General features: G+C 36.0%; 1 non-coding gene across 1 annotated transcript; it reads left to right on the top strand.

The window, feature by feature from the left end:
* The first annotated feature begins 7,540 nt into the window (after positions 1–7,540).
* On the top strand, positions 7,541–7,616 carry TRNAS-GGA (transfer RNA serine (anticodon GGA)). The gene has a single exon. It is a non-coding gene; the product is annotated as a tRNA-Ser (tRNA).
* The last annotated feature ends 1,117 nt before the right edge of the window (positions 7,617–8,733 follow it).

Here is an 8,733-nt window from a genome sequence, read left to right as displayed (position 1 = left end):
GGCTTGCTGTGTCCTCACTTGGTCCTTGTTCTGTGTATGCACCTGTTCTCCTTTGGTGTGTTTAAATCGGTGTTTCCCAATGTGGGGCCCATGCCCCAATTCGATAGTTAAGGGGGGCAATTTTAAAATGGACACAACTTTAACTTTTTTGCCCCGGGCCATTTAAATGCAATGCTAGATATCGGTGCCAAATTTAACAAAAAATGCAATTCTTAAATAATTGCGGTAAATAATTATTAAGTATAATTTCATTTGACGAGACCAAAATATCAACTGGGTGATTGACGTCGTCAAGTAAACTTCGTCCTGGGTTCACCGCAGAGTATGCTGTCTGCCGCGGGGAACCCCGGACATTTTAAAAACTCGCTAAACAACAGTTATTCTCATCTAATTGGCCCATCGCAACTTCTGTAGTGTTTTACATCATTCAGTTAGTGTTAATTTGAAATAAGTGTCAGTCAAAACTGTTGTAAAAGCTCATTGATTTAATAAATATACATATATATATTGTATAGATATAATTGGTAAGTATTTGATTTTATTTTTATCAATATTAAACTCTTTATTAAGTACTTCTTGCATCGGGGCTAGAAAGCACTAATATTTTATAAATATTATTGGGGCTATAATAGTGCATGCACGACAATTTTAATTTTAGAAGCATAACTTTCCAGAAAATTTTGTCAAGTGGAAAAAATATAGATACCTTTTGATTTGCGGTGGTAGTGTAGTAAATGTGTTATATACATTTAAATAAATATGAATTTTTAGTATACGTTTACTCTATGTCACATTGAATATATTTTAACACATATTTTAATATTAGTTTTTAATTGATCTTATTTTTATTTCTTATAGCCCATAGTAAAATGAGTGGTGCAAGCAAGAAAAAAACTCGTCAATATTCGGAGGAATATTTAAAATTTGGGTTCATAACCACTGTTTACAATGAGCGGATTCCTTTTTGTCTTTTATGCCAGCAATGCTTGACCAACGAAGCAATGAAACAAGGTCGTCTTGAGGCACATTTGAAGGCGAAACATAGTGCTCATATTAATTCAGATTTGAGTTACTTTAAAACTTTAAAGAAAAATTTTGAAAAAAGAACAACATTAAAGTCATTATTTACTGCTCATACTTCAACTAATAATCATGTTCTTGAGGCTAGTTATCAAATTTCTTTATTCATCGCTAAAACTGGAGAAAATCACACTATAGGAGAGAATTTAATACAACCATCAATATCAGCATTTCTTAAAACGGTTCTTGAAAAAGATGACAAAGATGTAAAAGCTATGCCACTCAGTGACAATACTGTTAGCAGAAGAATAGACGAAATGAGTGAGGATATTGAAAAACAACTTATTGAAAAGCTGAAAACAAGAAAATTCTCCTTGCAAATGGATGAATCAACTTTGAGAGACAGTGAGGCAGTATTGATAACTTACATAAGATATATTGATAAAGGACATTTTGCTGAAGAAATGTTGTTCTGTAAAAGATTAGAAAGCACCACTACCTCCAAAGATATATATAATAAGCTAAAAAACTACTTAGATGTCAATGATATACCAATGAAAAATATAACATCTTGTGCTGCAGATGGTGCTCCCAATATGATGGGCAAGAAAAATGGCTGCTTAAAATTGATGAAAGATGCGAATCCAGAAATGATTCTTGTGCATTGTGTTATTCATAGGGAAAACTTGGTAGCTAAAAACATCTCGCCTGTTCTGAATGAAGTATTACATACAGTAATAAAGTGTGTTAATGCTATTAAAGCTAGTGCCAAATGGGAGCATCTTTTCAAGCTATTTTGTGAAGAACAAAATGAAGACCATGTGAGACTTTTACTTCATACTGAAGTCAGATGGCTATCTAAAGGAAACTGTTTGAAAAGATTTATGGAACTGTTTGATACTCTTGGTGATTTTTTAAGCGACAAACCTCAAATGAAGTATCTGTTAACAATAGATGGTAAAGCATTTGTGAGTTATTGAGTCGATATCTTTGAAAAACTAAATATATTAAATAAGCAACTTCAAGGAACAAATAAAACTCTTGTCGATGCAAAAGCAAAGATATTTGGTTTCATTACCAATATTGAGTTATGTCAGAAACATATTAACAACAAAAACTTTAAACAGTTTCATTGGCTCCAAAAATGTGAAGTAACTGATACCGCTTTACTTGTTATTGTCAATCATTTGAATATTCTATCGGCTGATTTAAAAGAAAGATTTTCTGATTTAAAACAAATTGATTTCCCAACATGGATGATGCAGCCAATGTTAGTGGATTTGTCTGATATATCAAATATGCAGTATCAAGAAGAACTCAGAGAATTGCAAAATGATGAGTCAGTTAAAGCTTTATTTAATATCAAAGGAGCGATGGCCTGGCTTTGTGAGGAAACAGAAATCAAATACCCAAATTCAACCAAATGTGCAAGAAAACTATTGCTACCGTTTCCATCTTCATTTTTAGCTGAATGTGGATTTAGTGCTGTAAATGATTTACTGGTAAAAAAAAGAAATCGGCTGGATATAACACAACGTGGAGACTTGAGACTAAAGCTAACCAAATTGGAACCTAATATAAAATCTCTGTGCAGCAAGCATCAAGCACAAGGGTCACACTAAATTAAAATAATAAATTAATATAGAAAAATCTGTATTAAAATTATTTGGAATTTAAATTTCTGTTTTTCATTATATGTTTTGAAATTTTACTTACTGTGTTTTGTTAACAATTTCATAGTGATTTCTTCCTAGAACCTATCATTTATGTTTATTAAGTGAACAAATCAATTTTTTAATGTTAAAAATTATGTATGTTACATAGGGGGGACATAAAAATTTTAGAAAGGTTAAGGTGGGGCATGGCACAATAAAGGTTGGGAAACACTGGTTTAAGTTGTTTTTTTTAGTATAAAAACACTAGTCACTTGGGGTTAGGGCCCCGCTGAAAGGCTCATTCTAATTTAATTATCCTTTTACATACCCTATCTCCAAATGCAGTTACATTCTGAGGTATTGGGGATTAGGTCTTCAATGTATGAAGTCATAGGAGATACAATTCAGCTCAAAATGCACAATAGTTTTAGCATTTCCGCAGGCTAGAAGGGAGTTTAAAAATTGGCTTCTGTAATGTTTGATCAAAAAAACCAGCAATCAGAAAAATCAAGTAGCTGAAGGTTACCAAGCAGTCTTTTGCAGGTAAAGAACTCCAATCCAGTACACCATATTTGCATTGCAAACTTAATTTGCCAATATGCCATGCTACCTATCCACACTGTCATGTAATTTTAATATATGCAATTGCCAAGTTTCAATAGCAGGGTTTGATTTTGCAAAACAGAAACATAAAAAACAACAACCTAGTAATGTATTATTACTTATAGAATGTGGATTTCAAATATTTAACAAAAAAAATTCATGTATATTCATAGGCTTAAGTTTCTGACTAATCTGATCTCTCTTGATTTTTTTTAACTAAGAACATATTTTTTCCAAGACTCAAGAAAGACATCATCTCTTTACAATAAATGTGAACTAAATTAATATTAAGGCTATATATAGATATATTTAAATGCACGATAATGAAATGATGCTTGTTCTGACTTTAAGTAACTCCCAGTAAAATGACAAGGAAATTGGAAATCTCTGTACACTGTAGTTATGTTCTGTGATTTGGTGTGGTCCAGGCTTCACACAGGAGGCACACAAAGAGAAGCAATACAGCCCAGTTAAAACGTTCAATTGGGACAACTTACTGGTGAAGATAATACTAAGTTCGCCAGAAAAGGAAGAGTCATGAGTGGAGAAAGAAAGTATAGAGAAAAATGAGACTTTGGTAACTGCAAGGCTCAGAAGAGAGAAATAGCGCACTGCCGATTTAAGAATTAAATGTAAATAGTTCATGAGTCTCCCCAGAGAAGTACAATGGTTGGGAGACAGGTACATTAGCGAATAGGGATGAAACTAGATATACAAACAAGGTTCTCAGGATGAAAGGCTTAGCATGCTCTCAAAGAACATTAAGTCTTCATTTTATAAGCAAACAGAGTTCCTGAAGAGCTGTAAGTAGATAAATGAAATGATTTGATCAAACCAAGTCCAGTTAGTTGATGGGAGAGGGATAAATAGAAGTGGAGCCTGAGAGCAGGAAACAAATAGAAAGCTGCTGCAATAGTACAAAATAATTGACACATTGTTATGCTAGTAGTTTTGGCAGACACTTAAATGATGCAGCTTCTTCAGATAACCTTTTGAATAAGTATTCTTTTTAACCTTATTTTACTAATGAGAAAACCCAAAAACAGAGGTTTAAATGATTTTCCCTTAAATACAGTATCTATTAATTGACAGCAGTATGATTTGAGCTCCAGCCATCTGATTTCTGAGTCCATGTTCTTAAATACTACACAACACACAACCTTAATGTAGGTAAGAAAATGAAATAAAGAAGTGTCCACAGGACTCAAGATATAGAATAGAAAACCCTATTAATAAACTGAATTTGGAAAGTGAAGGAGAGGAAAAAGTATGCCACGTACTTTTCTGGCTCAGAAAACCCATCTTTATAGAAATCTGTGTTTTAATAGCAATTTGTGTATTTCTCAATTGCAAATGTTTTCATATTAATTTGGGGGTTTGCTTTCTCTTTTCCATATCTGACTTCAAATTTTTTATGGATTAGGATTAAGTTCTATATTTATTTGTAAAGTCCAAAAACCTAGCTTCTAACAAAGTTCTTTTTCTTGTGGGGGAGAAGAAAACTTTACCCTTAAAATTATTTTGGCTGGTCTGAAAATCAGATAGACATGAGACAGATCAGCAAAAGGAAATAACCAAGTTTAATATACACATATGTATGGAATCCTACCTACATGGGAGAGTCAGGCCTCCCCGCCATGATACAACTGGTTCATAGATCAGCAAAAGGAAATAACCAAGTTTAATATAGACATATACATGGAATCTTACCTACATGGGAAAGTCAGGCCTTCCCACCATGATACAACTGGTTCATGGCATAGAGGGCCTTGAGCTAAGGATGAGATAAGGTGCCTTTGAGGTTTCAAAGGGTTACTGAAGGATATAAACAGTAGATGCTTAGTAAATAAAAGTTTGTCCTGTCTTACAGAGAAGTCAAAAGAGGTTATCCCTGATATATGTGTGTGTGGAGAGGCAAGAAGGGAGAGAGATGAGAAGCACTAACTCATAGTTGTGTTACATTAGTTGTTCATTGATTGTTTGTCATATGTGTTATGTGCCTTGACTGGGCAACTCCAGGGTTTCAAACCTGGGTTCTCAGCATCCGAGGTCAATGCTCTATCTACTGTGTCACCACCAGTCAGGCTGACCATTTCTTAGTATACACAAGGCCCCTAATTCAATTTCACTAGGTAGTTAAGGGAGGGGCAGAGGTGCTCTTGCACCTTTAAAACAATCTGCTTACCACAGAGGCATATTTGAGGTGACTCATTCTGAACTTCCATACCATATAGTGGGTATAAAGTAATTTTCTTAACAGAAAATTAGCCTAAAGTCTTTGATTTCAAATAATAAAACCCCAATTTGTACTTAGAAAGTATATTTAGTAATGCTAATAATTAAACTTTGACCAAAACAGAAATTTTTCAGGGTTTCAGGGCAAATGTATTCCAGCATCAAAAAACCAAACCAAAACAAAAAAACAAACAAAAAAACACCCAGGAGTTTATTGTTCTCACCTCTGCATTTACTGGATATGAGCTATAAATACATTAACTGTGGGCTGGCCTTTTCCATGTAATGTAGACAACGATACTACAGGAAAAATACAACCTGCAAACCAATGACCCCTTCATACCTTAAGATAAAAAGAAATTTCCCACAGAAAAAAGAGGATCAAGTGTTGACCTGGAATGCTTGGACTTGCCTGGTCTAGGTACATAGAAGAGGCAACTACTATGAGTTGATGCTTCCCACTCCTACCTCCATTTCTCTCTCTCTTCTCTGTAAAATCAATAAGTATTTTTTAAAATGAATATGTTTGCCAGAAAGGATTGTTACATCTAAACCTACCACAATAAGTGAGAAGACATATGCATTATCTTCTGATAGATATTTTTCTTTACAAAGAAATAAGAGCTTTAAAAGAATCTCCTGTTAAATACTTGTAAAAATCAGTCAAGCAACAAATATTTTAAAATGAAAAATTAATTTGGCATTTGCTAAAATGTCAGTAGATAATCTCAAGTCACCTCATCTAGCTAGCTAACAAACTTATTCAGACACTTAAGAGTACATTTTTCAGATAATTTATTCTGAAATAACCATCAACACGCACTTGTATTTGAAAGCAGATTTTCTACTACCATCTTGTGCGTTTATGGACATACTGGCCAATTTAGAATGCCAGTTCTTAAATATTTTTAGTTCCAGAGGTCTGTTTTAAGTTTTATGGGGCTGAATTTTGGATTTCAAACTGCACATGTCTAAGTATGTACTTAACTTAAATCAAAACTCTATTTTGAGGATAAAAATAATATATGTTGATAACCACATGCACTTCTTTGTATTATGTCCCTGTAAAAATGAACTAGCCACCTATTTGAAAAAGAATTCAGGTCAAAGTCCTAAATTTAGGGACAGTATATTAGTAATACTACCTAGATATATCTTCATAAAACACACAAGTTACTCTTTACTTATCAAAAAAGAATATGGCTCTTCAAAAGACTTCAGTGATTAAGCGATTAAGCTGTGACCTTGTGTTTTCTAATGCTTTTTTTTTTCTGAAGCTGGAAACAGGGAGAGACAGTTAGACTCCCGCATGTGCCTGACCGGGATCCACCCCATGCTCTGCCCACCAGGGGGCGATGCTCTGCCCCTCCGGGGCGTCGCGACCAGAGCCACTCTAGCGCCTGGGGCAGAGGCCAAGGAGCCATCCCCAGCACCCGGCTCATCTTTGCTCCAATGGAGCCTCGGCTGCGGGAGGGGAAGAGAGAGACAGAGAGGAAGGAGAGGGGGAGGGGTGGAGAAGCAGATGGGCGCTTCTCCTGTGTGCCCTGGCCGGGAATCGAACCCAGGACCTCTGCACGCCAGGCCGACACTCTACCACTGAGCCAACCGGCCAGGGCTTCTAATGCTTTCTTGACAGATTTAAGATCTTAAAAAAAATTCATAGCTTTAAGCCTTCAAAATTCTAGCCCTTAATGAAGCTGGATTATTAGAAAGCAGTTTATATACATTCCTTATGTTAGTTTCCATAGAAACACACTCATTGAGTGATGGTTAATGTCACCTTTTTATCTTTTAAAAAGACAGAAGAAACTATACTATTTGCAAAATTTTGTCATATATGACCAAAAATAGCTTTTATGAATGTCAATTGATAAAAATTCTTTCAGAAACCATTTGTAGTTGAAAAATCTTAGCTTTCCTAATGTAATTGACTAATAAGACACTCAAGACTCTGAAATGCAGTGCGCTTCTTACTCATTTTTAATGAGAATTCTCAAAGCTAACTTTAATAATCTTATATTATAGAAGCCCTGGCCGGTTGGCTCAGTGGTAGAGCATCGGCCTGGAGTGCAGAAGTCCCGGGTTCAATTCCCGGCCAGGGCACACAGGAGAAGCACCCATTTGCTTCTCCACCCCTCCCCCTCTTCTTCCTCTCTGTCTCTCTCTTCCCCTCCTGCAGCCGAGAATCCATTGGAGCAAAAATGGCCCGGGCGCTGGGGATGGCTCCTTGGCCTCTGCCCCAGGCACTAGAGTGGCTCTGGTCATGACAGAGCAATGCCCAGGAGGGGCAGAGCATCGCCCCCTGGTGGGCAGAGCATTGCCCCTGGTGGACGTGCCGGGTGGATCCTGGTCAGGCGCATGCGGGAGTCTGTCTGACTGTCTCTCCCCGTTTCCAGCTTCAGAAAAATACAAAAAAAAAAAAAAAATCTTATATTATATATATAATTTTCAAATAAATATTTTGTTTATTTTAAAGGTTGCAACTATTCTTTTTTTTTAACCAAGCACTTTATTTTTATTTTTTATGTATTCATTTTAGAGAAGATGATGATAGAAAGATGATAGATAGATATAGATAGATAGATAGATAGATAGATAGATAGATAGATAGATAGATAGATAGATAGATGATAGATAGATGATAGATAGATGATAGATAGATAGGTAGGTAGATAGATAGATAGATAGATAGATAGATAGATAGATAGATAGATAGATAGATAGATAGATAGATGATAGATAGAGAAGCGGTGGGGAGGAGCTGGAAGCATCAACTCCCACACGTGCCTTGACCAGGCAAGCCCAGGATTTTGAACTGCCAACCTCAGCATTCCGGGTTGATGCTTGATCCACTGTACCACCACAGGTCATGCCATTAGCATTTATTTCAATAGATTGACTAAAAGATTCACTATTCCTAGTATGTATGAGTGTCATCCACGCCATTGAGAGGTAGAATAAAACAAAACATGAAAGTCTGACTAGGCGGTGGCACATTGGATAGAGTGTTGGACTAGGACAAAGAGGACCCAGGTTTGAAACCTTGAGGTCACCAGCTTGAGTGCAGACTCATCTGGCTTGAGCACACGCTCACCAGATTAAGCACAGGTCACTGGCTTGAGCATGGGATCATAGACATGACCTCATGGTTGCTGGCTTAAGCCCAAAGGTCACTGACTTGAAGCCCAATGTCCGCTGGCTTGAACAAAGGGTCACCTAC

Source organism: Saccopteryx leptura, chromosome 2 (genome assembly GCF_036850995.1).
Source record: "Saccopteryx leptura isolate mSacLep1 chromosome 2, mSacLep1_pri_phased_curated, whole genome shotgun sequence".
NCBI classification, from domain to species: Eukaryota; Metazoa; Chordata; class Mammalia; order Chiroptera; family Emballonuridae; genus Saccopteryx; species Saccopteryx leptura.
Note: the sequence above shows the minus strand (reverse complement) of the source record. Positions and strands in the feature narration are given on the sequence as shown.